The sequence below is a fragment of the Martes martes genome, assembly GCF_963455335.1.
Source record: "Martes martes genome assembly, chromosome: 12".
Taxonomy (NCBI): Eukaryota; Metazoa; Chordata; class Mammalia; order Carnivora; family Mustelidae; genus Martes; species Martes martes.
In genome coordinates this window covers 7,525,155-7,546,451 of record NC_137900.1, presented here as the reverse complement: position 1 = coordinate 7,546,451, position 21,297 = coordinate 7,525,155, and the positions used below count along the sequence as shown (strand labels likewise).

Sequence of the window (21,297 nt, the reverse complement as noted above, 5' to 3'; positions counted from 1 at the left end):
ATCAGTTTTACAGATGGAGGGTTGACATAGTGATAGGGAGGAGAGGGAAGTGACATATCTGTGTCTATAAAATGCCTTAAAAATAACCTGATTTTTCTTATTGTCCACATATTTCATGTTGACTACAGATAACTTAGAAGATACACATATGAAAGATACAAAACATCCATAACTGTACCCCATACAATAACTTTTGATACTTTGATGTCTACCCCTCCAGACTCTTTACACATACACGTGTGTGTGTGCATGTGTGTGTGTGCATATATATGTGCATGTAGTGTTGGGGAACTGTTTTTTTAATTAAAGGTTTCTGTTTATTTCCCATCATCCTACCTGGAACGAAGATGCCAAAAAGCACTGGACAGTAATCGTGCAAAATTAATGATCCTGATCCTCATTAAATTATCCTTTGGTCTTTTGATTAAAAAAATAAATAATAGCACGTTCATTTACTTTTCTTTAGAAGCACATTTTACAGTTATGTACTCATTTTTCTTTGATGTCCTCTGCATTCTATTTAATAATTTTGAATTCCCTTAAAACTGGGACTTTGAAGAGATAAGTATTTATTGTATTTCTAATATATTTCTTCTTAATGCCAAATATGAGAAAGAGATTACATTATTACATTTATGTCTTTCTACTACCTGAAAAACATATTTCCTAATAAACCTCTTGAATGCACCAGCATAAATATACCCAGTGCACTCTGTTGGAGCTGTGGCTTCCTGAGACTCCTAGAGGTTTGCTCGTTGAATTTATACACAGAGACCTTCCACTTTGCATTTTCATAACTCAATCCCTTTCTTCATCATAAACGCAGCACGCCATGCATTTGTCATGAGTCAGTTGTATTTTTTCCATTTCTGATCACTTCTTCAGAGAGCTAGGGTTCCTTTCACTTTGAGCCCCTCCTTCTAGGGTGCTCCTTACCAACCGATGCCCCATAAGCTTATTAAATGTCTTTTCTACTTATGCTTTTTAAGAAAGAAATTAATTAATCTCTGATCTAAGGAAAAACAATGGAAGAACAGTGTTTGAACAAGTCATCCACTGCCAACCTTGACCCTTGCCCAAAGACTCCCAGAATTCTGCTCTATCATCTTCCCACTCAAGGAGGTCTAGTTCATGGGGCTGGTGGGGTTCTCCACTATGGAGACAAAGGCTAAAGGTTAAAGCTTTTGGCGCCCTGCTCTTCTCTGCACATTCTGTTCTCAGGAGGATCCACTCATTGGCACAGCTCTACTGGGGCTCCAACGTGGATAGGTGCCAACTACAGCCTTTGGTTCTCTGACTCACCTGAGCTCCATTATCACTGGCCTTTTCCACCACCACACTTTTTCATCTCAATATCAACAAGTAAAGAGCCCATCTCAGCTTCTTCTCGAAAACTAACCATTCCCCTAGGCTTTCTTAAAACTTCTATACAATCTTTTATTTCCTTGAATTCCTTTTTGGTCACGAATATGATAATCCTCAATATCCTGGGGGCAGAGTTGCTTCCCACAGACAATTAGTGACTATGTTTTCTTATTTCTACCTTCCAGATATGTCTCATTTCCACCTTCTCCTTTCTGCCTGCATCAACTTGTCCAGTTCTTAATAGCTTCCAATATGGAATTTAAAAATAACCCTTATATAATAAAAAGAATAACAGTAGTGTCTACTTCATAGACCTCCTTGAGGAAAAAAAAACAAGACAAAGCATATTAAGGACTATGTAAGTGTTAAAATTATTATTACTCTCTCTTATTTTTATTAAATAATACCATTAACTAAAAAAGAGAAATGCAGATGAGCAAAAACATGAAAATAAAGATCATTTATATTGCCCTATCCAGATGTAGGCAAAGTATATGCCTACATGCAAGTATATCTCTGTTTATAAAAAGGTTTGGCAGATCGAGATATTTGAGCTGGGGGTTCAGGGCACAGTAGATCCTGAGTAGCTCAATGGGGAAAAAGGACATTGGTATCTCAGTCCTGGCATACCTCTTAGGAAGTTCTGTAGTAAATATCACTCCATAAAGTTTTTTACAACAGAATTTCTACCAGCTATACAGTACTTCATAAAAATATCTTGATTCATTTAATCAACACCATGTTACTGAACAATCAGGTTATATTAAATTTTTCATTATGACAATAGTGCATTTACAAACATTGCAGTTAAATATGGAAGCACACTTTGCATTGTTTCCTTCGAATTTTAAAGAGGGTGGAAACTGGAAAGATTTCTGATACACACTGCTCCATGGGCTACCACAAAGGGATTCCACGTCTAGATTTTAAGCTCCTCCTAAATTCTGCTTGTGGGGTATGAGACTGTCTACTTGTTGGTGTATAAAACTACTCAACCACTTGGACCAGAATGCTGGAAGGGGCGCTTTTCTAAGTTTTGCTGGAGGGACCAATATGAAAGGACATCCAAGTGAGCGTGGTATTACCCTATATGGCTAATTTACAGAAAATAATCCTAGGCTACTGAATCCTCAGGAACATCAGAGGTATAACAACAAGCCTTTGGAGAGAGGACTGTGTGAGCTGTCAGAAGGGCAATTTGAGATTCAAAGGAAAGAATTCTGAGCCTCATTATTTTCACTAGCAAAGAAGGAAATACCATGTTTTTGGAAGTGGGCACATAGGCCTGGTTGTAAGTCACTGCATCACGTGACTTCATTTACTGTGGGCCACATTCAAAGAACACTAGATCAGGAATCTGAAGATAGGAATTCTAGTTCTGCCTTTACCACCAAAGAGCTGGGTGATCTTGGGAAAGTCACTTAAACCCTATACATTTTGGCCTCCCTCCTTGCAAAATTAAAGTTTCAAACTGGAGTTGTTCTCGGACTACAAGTGCTCATATTTTATGATTGGAAGAAAGCCAAATTTCCCCCCAAATATATTCCTGGAGTCCGTGAACATAGGAGCTTCATGATCAAATAATTTTGGAATTCTTCTATAATATATATCCCACTTACAAATTCAAAATCCATTAGCACATTAATTTCTTTGAAGAATTTTACAGAAAAGAAAACTGTTTGGCTTGGTTAAATCAAAGACATGCAGTCTTATCTGGTTACTTTGCAGTTCTTTTTTCACTGAAAATTTATTTATGTCCTGCAGATCAGTCTTTGGGAAACAAGGAAAGGAGTTCATTTGATAATCCTAAATTTGTATATAATTCTTTGACAAAGATGTCTGAAAACAGGACATACACTCAACAAATAATAGGTTTAAGCCATGAGAATAGCTAATTCTGGATATCAGACACTATTCTCTGAGGCAACATCGCTGCCTTCCTTCACTTTTGGCTACCAACATTCTCAGCCCACATAATTTTGTGCTAGCCTGCCGCTTCGTACACCACTCTTCCAAAACTGAAACTCAGTAGAGTTATCCTTTCCGGTGGAAAAAAATGAGCCTCAATATATCCCTCCACATGCTGAAAAAGGGCCGCTAACCAGAGGCAGGCTCCGTCGTCCACCATGTTCACTGCTGTACAGATTCTCCCTTTGTGACCTAGTCCTTCTTTAAGAGTTCAGGAAAGAGGGAGGCTCCACTAACAGCTCATCTCCTTGGACACCGTCAAGGTACAAGCAAACTCACACGTTGTTTTGCTCCTGTCTCCCTGGAATGACATTGGCTTCAAAACCCGTCAGCAGTTCTGTCACTTGTATTAGTTGCTTAAGCGGTGCACACACACACACACACACACACACACATCATGCAGGCATACCCATGTGCGTGCGCACACATGCACACCCTTTGGTTGTGGCAGCAGCAGAATTCATCCCTTTAGTATCACTATAACTTCCAGGATAGAGAGGGTAATCATTTCACGTGGTACCCTGCCATTCTTGCCTCACTTAGGGGGCTTTTCATTGAGTTACATGTGTTAAATATGTGTTGCTTCTTTGCCTGCTCAGTATGGAAGCTTACTTGGGCTTAGAAGCTAAACTACATGGGAGTATTTAATTATATTCTGCCTCAAAGAGGAGGGAAGAGCAAGTGTTCTGGAGGTGACAGGCTTAGGTGCTGGGGTTGGATTCTCCACCTACTACCTGTATGACTGTGGCCAAGACACAAAATTTCTTGGAAGTCCTTTTATTCATCTATAAAATGAGAATAATAATAATAGCACCAATCCCTTCAGTGTCATTTCAGGATCAAATCAAATGAGAAAGTATAGAGAAATATATCAGTCAAAGAGAACACAGCTGAAATTCAACAAGAGTTTAAAAGACAAGATGAGGGGCGCCTGGGGGTCTCAGTGGGTTACGCCTCTGCTTTCAGCTCAGGTCATGATCTCAGGGTCCTGGGATTGAGCCCCACATCGGGCTCTCTGCTCAGCAGGGAGCCTGTTTCCCTCTTTCCCTCTGCCTGTCTCTCTGCCTACTTGTGATCTCTCTCTCTCTGTTAAGTAAATAAAATAAAATCTTTAAGAAAGAAACAAAGAAACAGAGACAGACAGACAAGATGATAAGGCAATAGAACTGAGGTTAAATAAGAGATTTTAGGTGCAAAAAAACAAGTCAGGAAGTAAAGCAACACAATTATGGAATAACACATAACTAACGTGAGGGAGAAAACAGTTTGCATTCAAAATATTTATAACCACTTGGCATCAATAAAACTGAAGAAGTGCTCATTCCATAACTCAGAAATATCGCCACCTACAAATACACATTCTAGAGGAATATTTGCACACACACACAAGATAAGCTATACTACATTTTTTATAATAATATTGGTAATTGTAAGATGAAAATGTATAATAAGCCAGAAGTAACTACCGACAGGAAAATGAATGAATGAACAGTGGCATGTCATACTAGGAATACTATTCAACAGTGAGAAAGAACCAGAGGTCTATGTGTTCACATAAATTACTTTCAAAACAAAATTTTAGGGGGAAAAAAGCAGACTGCTGAAGAACATATAGCATGATTTCTTTTATAAAGAAAGTCAAATGTATTAAGAAATAAACTATATCGATTAGGGTACACTAAATTATATTTTTAAACTTTTTTATGCTAACCACAAAATTAAGATGTTGGTAACTTTTGAGAGTGAAGGGAGGGCATGGAATAGGGGAGAGGCAAGTAGGCATTTTATACTGATCTAGTTCTTCCTCTAGGTTGTGGGGATACACGTACTCATTTGGTTAGTATTCTTCACACCTTACATTTACACTGACCTCTTCTTTTGCATGCATGAAATATTTTATAACAGTAAGTCTGAAGTTATGCTAATAATAGAGAAGTTTGAGATAGTCATAATGAATGCAGATTAAGTAAGGCAAACTGATTTCTGCGATCAGAAAGAAACCATAGACACGGAAGACAGATGAAAACAAAGCAGCAATAAAGGAAATTATGCCTCAGAAGTATAGGAAAATAGAATGCAAAAAAAAAAAATCACTGAAAAGAAAATCCCCCTGAAATGAAAGCCAATTCTGCTAACAGGAAAAATACACAATGGTCACAGGAAAATTTCATACAATAATAGTAACATGGAAACACATTCTGCTCAAGATCTTGGATTTCAAGAAAAAAGAATGAATTCCGTGGGCACTCATGCAGAAAAATAAGTCATTTTAAAAGTGAAAGACAATCAAGCTTGCATTAGACTCTTCTCTAGTCACATGCATTTTAAAGAAATTTTTATAAAATTTAGAAGAAAAAATATATGACCAGAAGAAGATTAAATCCAGAGAAAGTGCTAGTTGCATTTCCAACATGAAAAAAATCAGGGTATAAAGCACACATAAGCCCTTCTTCAAAAAATGCTTCATCAGAAAGAAAAAAAGAAGTTCCCATAATTGAGAGATGACTTAAATAAACAAAAGTGAAAATGAACTTTTGGGACTTTGAAATAAAAAGCTTCTGCACAGCAAAGGTAACAGTCAACAAAACAAAGAGGCATCCCATGGAATGGGAGAAGATTTCTGCAAATGACACTACAGATAAAGAACTTCTCAAGCTCGAGACCCAAAAAAACAATTAATCAAGTCAAAAAAAATGGGCAGAAGACATGAACAGACATTTCTCTAAAGAAGACATACAAATGGCTAACAGACAGATGAAAAAATGTTCATCATCAGTAGCCATCAGGGAGATTCAAATCAAAACCACACTGAGATACCACCTTACACCAGTTAGAATGGCCATAATTAACAAAGCAGGAAACAACAAATGTTGGAGACAATGTGGAGAAAGGGGAACCCTCTTACACTGTTGGTGGGAATGCAAGTTGGTACAGCCACTTTGGAAAACAGTGTGGAGGTTCCTCAAAAAGTTAAAAATAGAGTTACCCTATGACCCAGTAATTACACTACTGGGTATTTACCCCAAAGATACAGATGGAGTGAAAAGAAGGGCCACATGTACCCCAAGTTTCATAGCAGCAATGGCCACAATAGTCAAACTGTAAAAAAGAGCTGAAATGCCCTTCAACAGATGAATGGATAAAGAAGATGTGGTCCATATACACAATGGAATATTATTCAGCCATCAGAAAGGATGAATACCCTGCTTTATGCTGAGTGAAATAAGTCAAGCAGAGAAAGTCAATTATCATATGGTTTCACTTATTTGTGGAGCATAAGGAATAGCATGGAGGTCATCAGGAGAAGGAAGGGAAAAAATGAAGGTGGGGAGATCAGAGCAGGAGATGAATCATGAGAGACTGTGGACATCAGGAAACAGGTTTTAGAGGTGAGGGGGGTGGAGGGTTGGGTTAGCCTAGTGACAGGTATTAAGGAGTGCACGTATTACATATAGCACTGGATGTTACATGCACACAATGAATCTTGGAACATTACACCAAAAATTGACATACTCTATGGTGACTAACATAACATAATTTAAAAAATTAAAGAAAAGAATAGGGGTGCCTGGGTGGCTCAGTGGGTTAAAGCCTCTGCCTTCGGCTTAGGTCATGATCCCAGGGTCCTGGGATCGAGCCCCGCATCGGGCTCCCTGCTTGGCGGGGAGCCTGCTTCCCCCTCTCTCTCTCTGCCTGCCTCTCTGCCTACTTGTGATCTCTGTCTGTCAAATAAATAAATTAAAAGATATCCCCCCCCCAAAAAAGAAAAGAATAAAAAGCCTTCTGCAGCAAAAAAAAAAAAAAAAAAAAAAAAGAATTTGGTCAGAAGAAGCTATAGTAAGAAGATGCCTGGTTAGAAATGAGTCCATTGGGTGGTGGGGAAATGGACATTGGGGAGGGTATGTGCTATGATGAGTGCTGTGAAATGTGTAAACCTGGCGATTCACAGACCTGTACCCCTGGGGATAAAAATACATTATATGTTTATTAAAATTTAAAAAAAAAAGAAATGAGTCCATTTAATTATGGAACAAATACTAAAAAATTACATAAATTTGGGTTATATTTCAGGGAGAATTACATTACACCTTGACAATATAAAAACAGTATGTAACTAACAAAAGAGGAGGAAGAATATGAGGGTGTCAATGACTTCATTTTTTTGTCATTTTTTCACAAGAAGTAACTATCATGAGGTTAAAAAAGAGCTGTTCTAATTTCTTAATGTTTCCCATAACTTTAAAGGAATCCGTTAGGAAGTAATTCCTTTTTGGTTGAAGAAACATTTACTTAAAGGTAAGTAATTCCTCTTCTTTTATTTCAGTTTCTTTTCCTTCTGTTAAATTTAATAAACTTGGATTAAACCAAATACTTTTAATTTAAATTCTACAGATCAAATCATCTGTTTTCTCTCCAGTATTTCTCTCTAGTCATTCTTCTCTTTGTATATTCTCAGAGAAAAACATGTGGAATGCTGTTCACCTAATATAAATGATAATTATTAAGAGTGCTTACAATTCTCTTCTTTGTTAAGTTTTCGAATTGCTTAATTCTTTGTGGTAAGATACTATTTTTTATAAAAACAGCAAAGTGATTTTTCTGCAAAGTATTAGTAAAATGAGGGATCTAAGCAAATGTGTTTCTTTTTTTTTTTTTAAAAAGGATTTTATTTATTTAGTTAGTTATTTTAGAGAGAGAGTGAGCATGAGAGCAAGAGTGCATGAGCAGGGGGAGAAGCAGAAGGAGAGGGAGAGAATCTCAAGCAGACTCCGTGCTCAGTGTGGAGCCCAAAACAGGACTCCGTCCCACAAGCCGGAGATCATGACCTGAGCTGAAACCGAAAGTCAGACACTTAACTGACTCAGCCACCCAGGCGCCCCTTAAGCAAATCTACTTCTGAGATTCCACAGAAATACGGGAGATGATGTAAATCAGAAAGAAATCTTAACTGCATATACATTTAAAAAAGGCTGGCAAGGGAGGAGAAAGTTCGAGGGAATTCTAGAAGACAGCACGATGGATTGGACTGAATTTGGGGAAAATGGAACACATTATTCTACACCCCTAAATATCAGAGCTAAGTAAGGTTTTCTGTAAGGGAGGCTGGGAGAAAAACCCAAATTTTGAATGAGCAAATGCCAAGAGCAGCAGCAGCCCACAGGACATCATCTTAAGTACATGGTCTCTGTGCGGCTGACATCACTGGGTTTCACCCACAGCTAAGGTTCTTATTACTGCTTCTTAGGCTGTATCTTCGTAGAGATCCTAGTGTGGATACAGAGGCTAGAAAGAGAAACTGAGTCAAGTTTGGGATAACTTTGTATTCTAATTCCAGACTCTGAGGGGAGAACAGTGAAGCAGCACCATCCTACGTTCCCCTAAACTCCCATACCTGACGATAAAGCTCTTACTCTGCACTAGTGCAGGCCCCTAGGCTGCCAGCGAGATCCACATCCGCATATTCATCCAGGGAAACTCGTCTGCCAACATCTCTTCCCATCAAGCAAGGGCTTTTGTCTGCTCTCCTTCTTAAGGGAGAGGACTGTTGGGGACACAGACTCACACTAATGATCTGGACTATAACCTAGCCCCTCGTTCATCACCTAAGAACCAGTAAGCACAGATTTCTAGATACTGGAGGAAAATAAGTATCATGAAAGAGAAAGCTGGAGATTAACAAGGAGAAGGAATGACTCCAAGAAGAAAGAAGATAACTATTTTTTTAATTGCTAACTTCAGAGAGAGGAGAGGTTTTATAGCCATAAAATAAGAACAGGCTGCTATAAAATTAAGAATATGATGGCTAGAAAATAATTTAACTGGTGAGTCAACAAAGCTTAAGACCAAGATTGTGATCTGTGAGATAAATTTGAGGAAATCTGAGAATGTAGCACAAACCCAAAGAGATAGAAGCCATACAAGGATGGTCAACTTGATATGGATATAATAGTCAAGTAAAAATAGAAAAATAAAAAACCCCAGAACCTAAGAAAGATATTAGTCTTCATATTGAAAGAGCCTACTGTGAAGCAGAGTGGATAGTTTAAAAATTAGTCCATGAATGGGAGAAGATATTTGCAAATGATATCTCTGATAAGGGGTTAGTATCCAAAACGTATAAAGAACTTACACAACTCAACAGCAAAAAACCAAATAATCCAATTAAAACATGGGCAGAAGACGTGAACAGACACTTCTCCAAAGAAGACATCCAGATGGCCAACAAACACATGAAAAGTTGCCCAGCATTCACTAATCATCAGGGAACTACAAATCAAAACCATGATAAGATACCACCCCACACCTGTCAGAATGGCTAAAATCAAAAACTCAAGAAACAACAAGTATTGGCAAAGATGTGGAGAAAAAGGAACCCTCATGCAGTGGTGATGGGAATGTGAACTGGTGCAGCCACTGTGGAAAACAAAACAGAACAAACCTGGGATCCAGTGATCACACTACTGGTTATTTACCCAAAGAATATGAAAACACTAATTCGAAAAGTGATATGCACCCCTATGTTTATTCCAGCATTATTTACAATAGCCAAGATATGGAAGCAGCCCACATATCCATTGATAGATGAAGAGATGGTGTGTTGTGCGTACACACACACACACACACACACACACACATAAACACACAATGGAGTATTACTCAGCCATAGAAAGAATGAAATCTTGCCATTTGCAACAATATGGATGTATCTAGATGACTTAATGCTAAGTTAAATAAGTCAGAGAAAGACAAATACCATAGGATTTTATTTACATGTGGAATTTAAGAAACAAAACAAATGAACAAAGGAAAAAAAGACAAACTGAAAACAGACTCTTAACTATTAAGAACAGATTTTTTTTTAGAGAGGAGGTAAATGGGGGTTCATGAAATAGATGATGGGGGTGAAGAGGACCCTTACCATGATGAGCCCTAAGGAACGGGCAGAAGTGCTGACTCCCTACAGGATACAACTGAAACTAATATAACTGTATGCTAATTATAATGGAATTTTTTAAAAAGCTAATGTACATCAAGATACATCATAGCAAAATTTGATATGCCTAGGAGTAAAAGAGCCCCAAACTTTCAAAGTTAAAAAAAAATCACCTCAAATGAGCAAGGATCATACTGATACCAGAATTCTTATCAGCAACATAAGACATTAGCAGATAATAAAGCAAGTTCTGAAGGAAAGTGACTTTTTGAGCTTAGAATTTTATACCTAACCCCAAATCAAAAAAGTGTGATGGAACAGAAAACATTTTCAGACACAAAAAGCCTCAAAAGTTTGAAAATTATCAGAAATGAAAGAAAAAAAGGGATCAGTGAAGAGGAAAAAGTATAAGACAAAGGATAATAGAGATTTAAAAAAACATAAATTAGAGGAAGGAAGAAATCTGAACAGAAATTAAAAAATGTATTTTATACATAGGATATTCTTCTTGCAGTAGCAAGAGATCAGTGATACAGGATTACATTTTCTTTTCTTTGGTTCCAACAAAACTACTTGGTTCCATAGTGAAAGACGTGCATATTTAATATGCTTTTCTGGAGGGTTAATATTTTCAGAAGAACCTACAACATTACTCAGTGAAGTCATCCAAATCTTAATAATCTAGAAATAATATGCTAAAGAAAATTGGGAGTTGCCCTAGAAGAGGAAATTCCCTCCTCAATTATACTACAAGTCAACAGTATCTCCAAAGTAGATAATTTAGGAAAGAGAAGTATGATACAACTTTATGATATAAAGCTATCACAGTGATCAGTTAAAGAACTAAAAACAAACAAACAAAACAAAACAAGACAAAAAACCCCAATCCCTGGGTGGCTCAGTTGATTAAGAGACTGCCTTCGGCTCAAGTCATGATCCCAGAGTCCTGGGATCGAGTCCCGCTTCGGGCCGCCCACTCCATGGGCAGTCTGCTTCTCCCTCTGGCCCCCCCTCTCATGCTCTCTCTCTCTCAAATAAATAAAATAAAATAAAATAAAACCTAAACCCAGAAACTCAGAGTAGTTAACACCGAGAAATATGAGTGGGCATGAGTGGGGCTGATGGGAGAGGACTACTTTTTTTAAAGACCCTCCTTTGATTCCCCTTCCTCATGTATAGGTATTACTTTAAATTAAAAAAAAAAAAAATCAGTGAGCAGTTGTTCAAACAGCGGGATACTTAATTAATCTTTCTCTTATTCTCTTCTTTCAGATCCCATTCCTTAATGGGCAGTTCTGAACATCTGTTGGAACATTTAATAAAGCAATATAAACCTTACTGTTAAAAAATTCCATGACTTTGGTTTACTTAAACAGAATACTTGACCTAACATTCTTGGCCATTTACCAGTTCTGACTCCATCATTTTGTGAATCAGGACACAGAGTCGTAGGGTGGTCAGTGTCCAACCCAAGGACACGTCACAAGGGATCAACAGACTTGAAAGAAAGCCATTGTATTTATCAGCGTGTTTAAACGGGGTAGTTCATGCCTCTTCTCAGAGACAACAGCATCGTGGCTGGGCTCCTCTCTAGGAAGGGCCTGGAGAGGAAGTGCACGTGGTTGCCGTCTCTCCCCTTGATCCCTTTCCCTCCCTCAGTGCACACCTGCCTTCTGCCCATGATCGAGGTGCATGCTGAGCTCTGCCTAAGACCCCTCTTGGGCCACTGGTGCCTAATTAACAGCACGCAGAGAGCAGGGCCCTCTGCACCCTGCTGCCAAGGAAGAGTCAATGGGCCCCGGGAGGAAGCAGCCCGAGATGGGGGGTGCAAAAGTCCTTTGCAAAGGAGAAGTAGTTGGCAGGAAAATTAGGACAACACACAGAGTAAGAAAGGCAGAGAATGGCCAGGAAGGGAGAAAGATGCCAAAGGAAGGAGAGAGAGAGAGAGAGAGAGAGAGAGATTGGCAAAGGAAGGGACTTTTTTCTCTCTTTCTCCTTCGGGTGAGTTTGAGGCGTCCGGGAGTATCTCTGAACAGAGCGAGCGTTTACACAGCCCCATGTAACCGCAGAGCCTCTACGGTGACAGAAGTCACATGAAGTTTTTACGAGGGGAATGCTGCCAATCCTGTAGTTTAGATGCCAGTTTAAAAAAAAGAAAAAGCCACCTTGGCAACTTTAACGCTCTTAGTGGTTTCCCTCTGATGTTGTTCCAGAATGTTCAATAACCGGGGAAGAAGAACATCACGGAGGCCGCCAGGCTGTCTGGGCTTGGGAAGGATGCGCTGACCAAATTAGAAGGGAAGCACTAAAATGTGTCTACAGAAGCAACTCAGGACTGTCTGTGTACGTGCTGGGGGGAGCGGTGCACCTTTGCCCTTCCTGTCAGCCGGCCCACCTCCCTCCACCGGAAGGTAACTTAGACACGACACCTGCTGTAAACATCTGGCAGCGGGTGTCACGTCTACTTTACTCACCCGGCGAGGAGCTGGTGCATAGAAGGTATCCAGAAAGGACTGGCTGATTACCTCACCAAAGGTGACATGGCAGCCTCGGCTTTAATTTTTCATCTCAAGTGATCCCCACACACTAGGACAGCTCAGAAAGCAGAGATCGTTTTTCGCCCTTCCCGATCCCGGGCCACGGGTAAATGGAGGGCCCGTGAGCAAAAGGGATTTGGGTGATATTCTTTATGTCTCTCTAAATGCTGGCACCTCTGGCAACAGGAGAGGGTAATTTAGGCGTGTCAGGAGATTTTTTTCAAATTAGGACACTTTAAAATGATCCAAAATGTTACAGAGTGCCCTGTCTAGCGTACCTTCCTTGCAGATGATCTCTGCCTTTCGGTGTCTTCGAGTTTTTCGCAACTCTGGCAAGTACAACTAATTCCTTTATCCTCAGAAACAGAAAGGAGCTGTGTCTGGTGGAATGTAGTTGGTCACTGCCCTGTGGACAGAGGGGTCCGTCTGCTGATCCTTTCCAGCGTTCCTCACTACCTATATGCATACGGTTCTATGAATTCCCTGCTGGACGGGCTTAACAACTTACTAGCTTACCCATTCATAAGCTAAGTCAAATACTGGACACACGGTCATTTAATATTTGTAGCAAAGTCATACAAACTTTAAAAAAAATGATCTTGATTGAGTGTCTGACTCAATTTCAGCTCAGATCATGACCTCAGGGTCGTGGGATCCGCCCCATGTTGGGTTCTGCACTCAGTGGGGAATCGGCCACCAGGTCTCTCTCTCCCTCTACCCCTTCCCTTCCCATGTTCTCTCTTTGTCTCTCCCTCTCTTAAATAAATCTTTAAAAAGTTAAGAATTTAAAAGTGATCTTATTTTAACTACCATTTTCCACTTCAGTTCCGGGACATTATTTATTCTGTCCCCTCTTCCTGACATTCTTCCTCCTCGGTCTTCTTTCTCTTCTCATGGCGTACAGTGCAGTGGTTAAGAGACAACAGACCTGAGTTTAAGTCTCTACTTACTTACTTTCTAGCAATCTCCATCAAATTAATTAATTGCGAGTCCCAGTTTCCATATATGTAGAAGAGGAATAACATTAGCACTGACTTCGGAGGTTGCGCTGAGACTTAAAAACTAATGCCTATATTGGGGCGCCTGGGTGGCTCAGTGGGTTAAAGCCTCTGCCTTCAGCTCGGGTCATGATCCTAGGGTCCTGGGATCGAGCCCCGCATCGGGCTCTCTGCTCTGTGGAGAGCCTGCTTCCTCCTCTCTCTCTGCCTGCCTCCCTGCCTACTTGTGATCTCTCTCTCTGTCAAATAAATAAATAAAATCTTTAAAAAAACAAAAAAAACAAAAAAAAACTAATGCCTATAAAGGGATTACGCGTTGCTTGGCAAACAGCAAGTGCACAATGGATGCTCATTTATTATTCCTTCTTTTCCTGTGCTGGATGAGCCAACGGCTCTTAGAGATCCGTTTCTGGTTGAAATGGGAGTGTGGATGGAGACAGTTAATCAGGTCCCCAGCTGTAACTCCTTGGCTAGAGGTTTCACTGCCTACTCTTCCCCTAGAAAGGCCCAAGTTAAGTTACACTCGTGTGGCAACTGCTAGTCACCTCTCCAGCACCCGTTTTTGCTTTCTGTCTAACAGGATGTGTATATCACCAGGGGCAATGATGTATGAACTACGGTGCTCTATCTGTCAGCCTCTCTGGTAGCCAGGCATGCTTGGCTCACTGACTCAGATCTGGCCGAGGAGATGTAAACATCAATTGTTGAGAGGTTCTTCCAGAAAGTTTCCCTAAAAGGGGAAAGGCATTTTTGATCCCTCCCTTTATTCACCTTATGACCAAGACACGGATCTGTTGGCTGAAGCTGCAGCAGTCGTGCTGACATTGAAGTGAGTTTGAAGTCTGGAGCCACATGCCAGACGAGTCTAGCTGAAAGACGCCGGGAGCCTGGGGCGCTACAGATCGTGGGGGGCTGCAACCTTGCCTTAGGCTCCCCCACATCAGGCTCTCTTCACATGGGATTAAAAAAAATAATAAAACTCTCGTGTGTGTAATCCGATGTTAGTCTGGGTTTTCTGTTATATGCAGATGAACCAACGGATAAATGCTGGAGGCCTTGTTCAGACCAAGGGGCCTCGCAACCGTGATAATCCGAGCAGAACCACAGCGTTTAAGGTCTCAGATCAATGTCTACCCTTTGGCTTCCTAGAGTCAGGCTCCAAGGGAGCATGCAGCAGTGGAGGGCTGAGAAGGAAGAGTGGAGACACTGCCCCCACCACCGACCCCTCCTCTTACGCAAATGCATCAGTTTCCCTACTCAGCAATTTTTACCCCATCCGTGAGCAGTCTTCAGGGTGTAGAGGTCTGTGGCCTCCAGAATAATTATGGGCTTTAGAGGAATGCCAAATATTAGGATGTTAATAAAAGCTAACTTTTCATTTGCTTCCTCTGTGCAAATGTATCAACAGTATACAGTGCACGATTAGGGTGTGTGATTATATATTTATATATTTATATATATTTATTAATACATATTTATTTTAGTGGCTTTGCTTTTGGCAAATCAACGTATCATAGCGGGTCTTTACCTCCCACAGAATGTGTTTTATTTATTATCACGTGTCTGTTCCACAGCTCTGTAACAGAGGCATTAGTAGTTCTACTCTACAGATAAGAAAAAGTGAAATTCAAATTGACTTAAGTCTACTAAGAGTACTCTGCTTTTTTAAAAAATATATTTATTTATTTTAGATAGAGAGAGAGAGAGTGGGAGTGAGCAAGCAATTGTGGGGGGTGGGCAGAGGGAGAGGAAGAGAGAGAATCTCAAGTAGACCAACATGGGCTTGATCCCATGACCCCGAGATCAGGACCGGAGCCAAAACCAAGAGTTGGATGTTTAACCCACTGAGCCGCGCAGGGACCCTGAGTACTCTGCTTTTTTATAGCAACTGGTCATGAAAGAAATTGTTTTGTTTTGTTTTTCTAATTTTATTATGTTAGTCACCATACAGTACATCATTAATTTTTAGCGCAGTGTTCCATGACTCATTGTTTACGTACAACACCCAGTGCTCCATGTAATACGTGCCCTCCTTAACACCTGTCGCTGGGCTCACCCATCCCCTGCTCTGAGACCCTCTGAAACCCTCAGTTTGTTTCCCTGAGTCCATAGTCTCCCAATTCTTGACTTAAGTTTTTAGTAGCAATGCCTGAGCCGACGGAGACGTTATAAAAAGAATACGAGCAAGCTAGTTATAGGCCACAACAAAGTGGGGACTTGGCTGAAAAAAAAAAATCTCCATGGCTATAAAATAATTCAGACCAAACTACATCTTGACAATTTAAATAGGAAAGGATAAAAGTTATTTGGATTTTATTTTCCACCAAATGTTACGTGGGCATAAAAACTGTCTCGGGTTTTACCAAACTTCCAAAGTTTCATCTTTGCAAGTGGCTCCTCCTTAAAGATGAAGCTCAGGTAATCAGCCTGGCCTTGGCTTGAAGAGCTACCAGTGACCGGGGAGGAGAGGCCCGACGGGCAGCCCGCTCTGCAGAGCTCCAGGGAGGCCGCAGCTGAGCGTGTGGAGCTGCTCATTTGTACCGAGGGCCGAGGAAATGCGCAGGTCACAGAAATGTACCCCAGGCATTCCGAAATTCCTTTTCTTTAGGTCCTTCCTACCTAAGAATAAGAGTACCCAGTCTAAGAAAGCTGTTCATGGAAAAAGAAAAAACAAAAAACCACATTTCTGAAAGGTCAAGCAAGCAGCGTTATGAATCACCGGGGATATTCATGACAACACAACCGAACACAGATCTAAAGAAAACCATGACGTTATATGGAACTCCATGACAAAATGAAACGTAATTAAGGATTTATAGGATAAACACATTGGGGCTCTACTAAGAAACTAGGGTTGAATAAAAGCACACTTATTCTACTCTTTAAAAAAATCACAGACTCTTAGAATCTGGGTCTCGATCAGCGCATATCTCCCTTTTCTCTGTCTCCTTGTTACAGGGATTATTCGGTTAAGGCTAGAGGTTTCAGAACTTCTTCCAAATCCCGTTCCTTCCTGCTTCAGATAAATATCCAGTCACGATTTGGGCGCGCTGACCCAGATCACTCTATACTTACAAAGCATCTTTCTTCCGAGACAGTTCCGAACCACACATTGCCTCAGTTAAGCTTGCCAGAGAAAATCTCATCCCCAGCCAGTTGAAGCCTTAACCGATTCATTACTCCTCCAAGTGTTCCGGCAAGCTCTTTCAGCAAGTGACCTGCCAATTTATTCCTGGAAGACCCTTCATCTGTTTCTGTCCATTATCAAGGACTTCAGTCCTCTACTAAGAAGCCCCGAATTAAAGGTGAGGTCCAGGAATGATTTTTACTCTTTGTATTTCGTTCTCTCAATTTCAATGTTATGCCCAAGATTTCACGAACAGACTGTGACGTAATAAGAAATATACATCTTTGGTCTCTAACCCCCACAGTTCCTGATGCAGAGCTCCTAAATCCCTTGGAATTTCCTGGGGGGAGGGAGACAGCAGTGATAGGAGAATCTTCTGTTCTAGTCTTGGTGGGCTCCTGGTTAGCTTCAGGATGGGGGCTGGTCACCAGAAACATCAGGCACTAGATAGAAGCTTGGGATTTTCAGCCCCAGCCTTCATCCTTGTAGAGGGAGGAGCTGGAGATGGAATTAAGAAACAGTCAAGCCTACATGATGAAGTTGCCGTAAGAAATTCCCACACTGCAGGGTTTGGGGAGCTTCTGCACTGGTGACTACATCCACGTGCTGGGAAGGTAGTGCAACCCAAATTCTCAGGGGCAGATGTTCCCAGGCTTGGGACCCTCCCTTTGGCCGTTCATCTGTGTTCTTTATAATGTCCATTACAATAAGCTGATAAATGTAAGTAGATGTTTCCCTAAGTTTTTGAACTGCTCTAGCGAATTATCAAAATGGAGTGAGTCTGCAGCCACCTCTGACTTAGGAGCCAGTATGGACACAATATGGTACCCAGGGGACGCATCCCTCACAAATGGTGTCTGAAGTGAGAGCAGTCTTCTGGGTCTGAGCCCTTCAACCTACGGAACTGACATGGGTTCCAAGTAGTTGGAGTCAGAATTAAGTTCTATGACGCCAGCTGATGACCAGAGAGTTGGAAAACTGGTTGGTGTACAGAACAACCCCCCCCACATCTGGTGTCTGAAATACTGTGAGTTAGAAAAAGTTCTCCTTTTACACGCATGCACGGTGGCAATGGAGAGTTTCCAACTTACAGGTGGAGACACTCTTGCTCAGGCACTCACGTAACTCCTCAGTATTAAGAAACGGAGTTGACCTCATGTGTCCCTTGTTTCTCTCTCTCTCTTTTTTAGAAGATTTTATTTATTTGACAGAGAGAGAGACAGCGAGAGAGGGAACACAAGTAGGGCAGTGGGAGAGGAAGAAGCAGGCTTCCTGCCCCCAAGCAGGGAGCCCAATGCAGGGCTCGATTCCAGGACCCTGGGATCATGACCTGAGCTGAAGGCAGACGTTTAAAGACGGAGCCCCCCGGGTGCCCCGTGTCCTTTGTTTCATATAATTACTTGTAAGACAGGCTCAGGGGCTCATTCAAGGCTTGAGCTCAGTTTGAGGCCATTTAGAAGATACAGATTATTTTCAGGTTCCTGGACCCAGTTCTGATGTGTGTGTGTGCAGGGGCTTCCCACCCAGCACCAAGCAATTCTCCAGGGTGTCTGAGAATTCACCTCAATCCTGACGGCACTCGGAGCCAGCATCAGCTGCACAGGGTAAGGGTTCAGTCCTACAAAGGGGCCACGCTCCCTTCAGATGCCAACGGCAAGGCCGAGTTGCGACCTGCGCCCCTGACGGAGAGGCTACGGATCGGACGTTCCCTCAGCGTCCTCCTCCGTTTGCTTAATTTGCTTGCAGCTCCCAGCACCCAGGGAAATGTTTCACTTATGAGGCCGCTGGTTTATTATAAATGATGACAAGTCAGGAACAGCCGGCTAGAACAGAGAGGCACGAGGCAAGGTCCAGGGAAAGGGTGCAGGCCTTCCGTGCTCGCTCAAGCCACACCTGCTCTCTCCAATCTCCCTGCGGCCACCAGCCTAGAAGCTCTCTGAACCTCGCCCTTTTGGGTTTTTATGGAGGCTTCACTACATAGGCAGGGCTGATTAAACCTTCAGTCACTGGCAACTGAAGTCCATCTCCAGCCCCTCACCTCTCCCCCAAGGTAGGGGGGGACTGAAATTTCCAATCTTCCAATCACGGCGTTGGCTCCCGGCAACCAGCCCCCACAGCTAGCCCTGCTCCTTTGTCCCTTCTCAAAAGTCACCTCATGAGCATAAAAAAGACAACTTTACAGGAAATTCCAAGGGTTTAAAGAGGAGCTCTGTGTCAGAAACCAGACGAAGACCATACATATATCTTATTATATACATCATCACAGTATCACGTGGATCTCGGCACTGAGCTTCAAGAGAGCAACTGAAGGAGAGGCGGTCAGAAACTAGAGCGCTCATGTTTAGCCCGGAGACAGAAGACCAGGAGTCTACTGCTTTCTGAAACGTGACAGAGACAGTGAAAGCCCAGAAGGGAGCCTCAACGATCCGCGACAGTTCAGCAACTTCCTTGTACAAAAGGCGGAAAGGAGACCCAGAAAACTGACGCGACTTGTTAATTTCAAGAATCCCATGAGGAACCCGGTGAAGGCTGGAAGCTGAACTCAGTGTCCCGCAAGCAAGTAGTCTTCATTCCAGCCCCTGGACTCCCACAGGAAGATGGTCCCCCCTTTTGGTTGCAAGTAGAGGGAGATCCGAGTTGCTGCATCCTTTGGGTCCAGACCCTGCCTCATAAATTGGCTGCATGACAAATGCACGTTGTTTCCTTGTCCTTTGCTCGATGAGGAAACATCCAGCCACCTCTTCCATCATTAGCTGCTATTCAGACCAGCGGAGGAGTTCTCCTGCTGATTTATAAGTCTCTACCGGGCTGTGTTCCACATAATTTTCAAGCAGAGGAGAGAAAAGACTTCCATCAGCTAGGAAGTGGTGGGAAGCACAGAGGTTAAAACAACATCTCCCCTGAATAAAACATTTAAGGAGTCACCCAAAGCATGTTATTCATTCTGGCACCGAGATGTGAAGATTGCCAGATGGCCCACCCAGGCCTCGGAGGAAGAAACACCATGTCGCTCTTCCCTTCTTTTTCCTGCCTCGCAGTGATGATAATGTCACAACCGAGCAGAGAACCACAGAGCCGAAGCATTCCGTCACGCTGGCAGCGGAAGGTGAGCCGCTCAGGCTGGGCGCGCTCTCCACCTGGAGACAGAACGGCATCTGTGTGTGTCACACCGCACTCCCTGAGCGTTTCTCAGAAAGCAGGAAACCTCAGGAAGAAACCAAGAAAGAGCACAGGGTTTCAAAGTCCTCCCAGGCCAGCCTTCTGGGGCCCAACTATGAGATTGGCATGCTAAAGAGCGATCAATCAAAGGGACAGTCTCTCAAAAGCGGATGGGCTTTAATTCCAGCTCTGGGGGCTCTGCGTTGTTCCTGCCTCATGTTCGGTGTGACCAGCTCAGCTCAGAGACCGGGTGTCGGGTGCAGAGTGCTGTGTTTAATGTGATGCCATTGGCAACGGGACCAAGCAGAGTCCCCGCCACAACAGCTTAGTGAAGGAGATGAACATATCCATAGCCCAAAGTCAGAGCTAATGCTGATGCCAGGTTTCCTTGCGCCACGTCCGGTCTTAAGTGCCTCACATATATTAATTCATTCGATACACTCACCCCTAGAAGGTCGGCTGTATTATTTATTAGTCTATTTTGCTAATTAATGTGGAAACGGAAACCAGGTACTTTGCCAAGGGGCACTGTTATGGGTTGGATGTGTCCTTCCAAAATTCCTATGTTGCTCAGAATGTGACCCCATTTGGAAATGGAATCATTTGTCAGGGTGAAATCACAGTGGGGTAGACGGGGCCCCTAATCCGGGCTGACTGTTCTCCTTTTCTCCCAAAAAGGAGAACATGTAGGTGAGGCGTGCAGACAGAGAGGGGCCCGGGTGAAGATGAAGGCGGGGGTCGGGATGCTGCCGCAGAAGACGAGGCACTCCAAGGATTCCAGCAAACCCCCGCCAGACCCTCAGAGACGCGGCCACAGAACTCTCCACCACAGCCCTCAGCAGGGACCAGCTCTGCCACCCCTTGATCTCAGACTTCCAGCCTCCAGAACTGGGCAGCAATGGATTGTGTTGAAGCCACCCGGTTTGTGGTACTTGGTTATGGCAAGCCTAGCAAACTGATATAGGCATCGAACCAATATCCACTGGGGTCAGGGCTCAAACCCAAGCAACCTGGCATCAGAGGCTACATTCTTAGCCATTCCCAACACTGCGTATACTACTTGAGGCACTGAACTAAATACCGTATGCTTCCCTGTATACACGGCAGAATGAGAGACACGTGAGGGACGTATGAACCAAGTGAGTTCAAAGACAACGCATTCAAAACATTCACGGGATAAGCATTTGCTGGTATCTTCCATCTGTGGGG

The 21,297-nt window shown here is 42.3% G+C and overlaps 1 protein-coding gene across 1 annotated transcript in view; it reads right to left on the bottom strand.

The window, feature by feature from the left end:
- The window catches only part of LOC308352970 (histone-arginine methyltransferase CARM1-like), a gene marked incomplete at both ends in the record, with an annotated part of 123,475 nt that overhangs the window by 42,887 nt on the left and 59,291 nt on the right, over nucleotides 1–21,297 (bottom strand). The gene's annotated exons all lie outside the window — the stretch shown is intronic.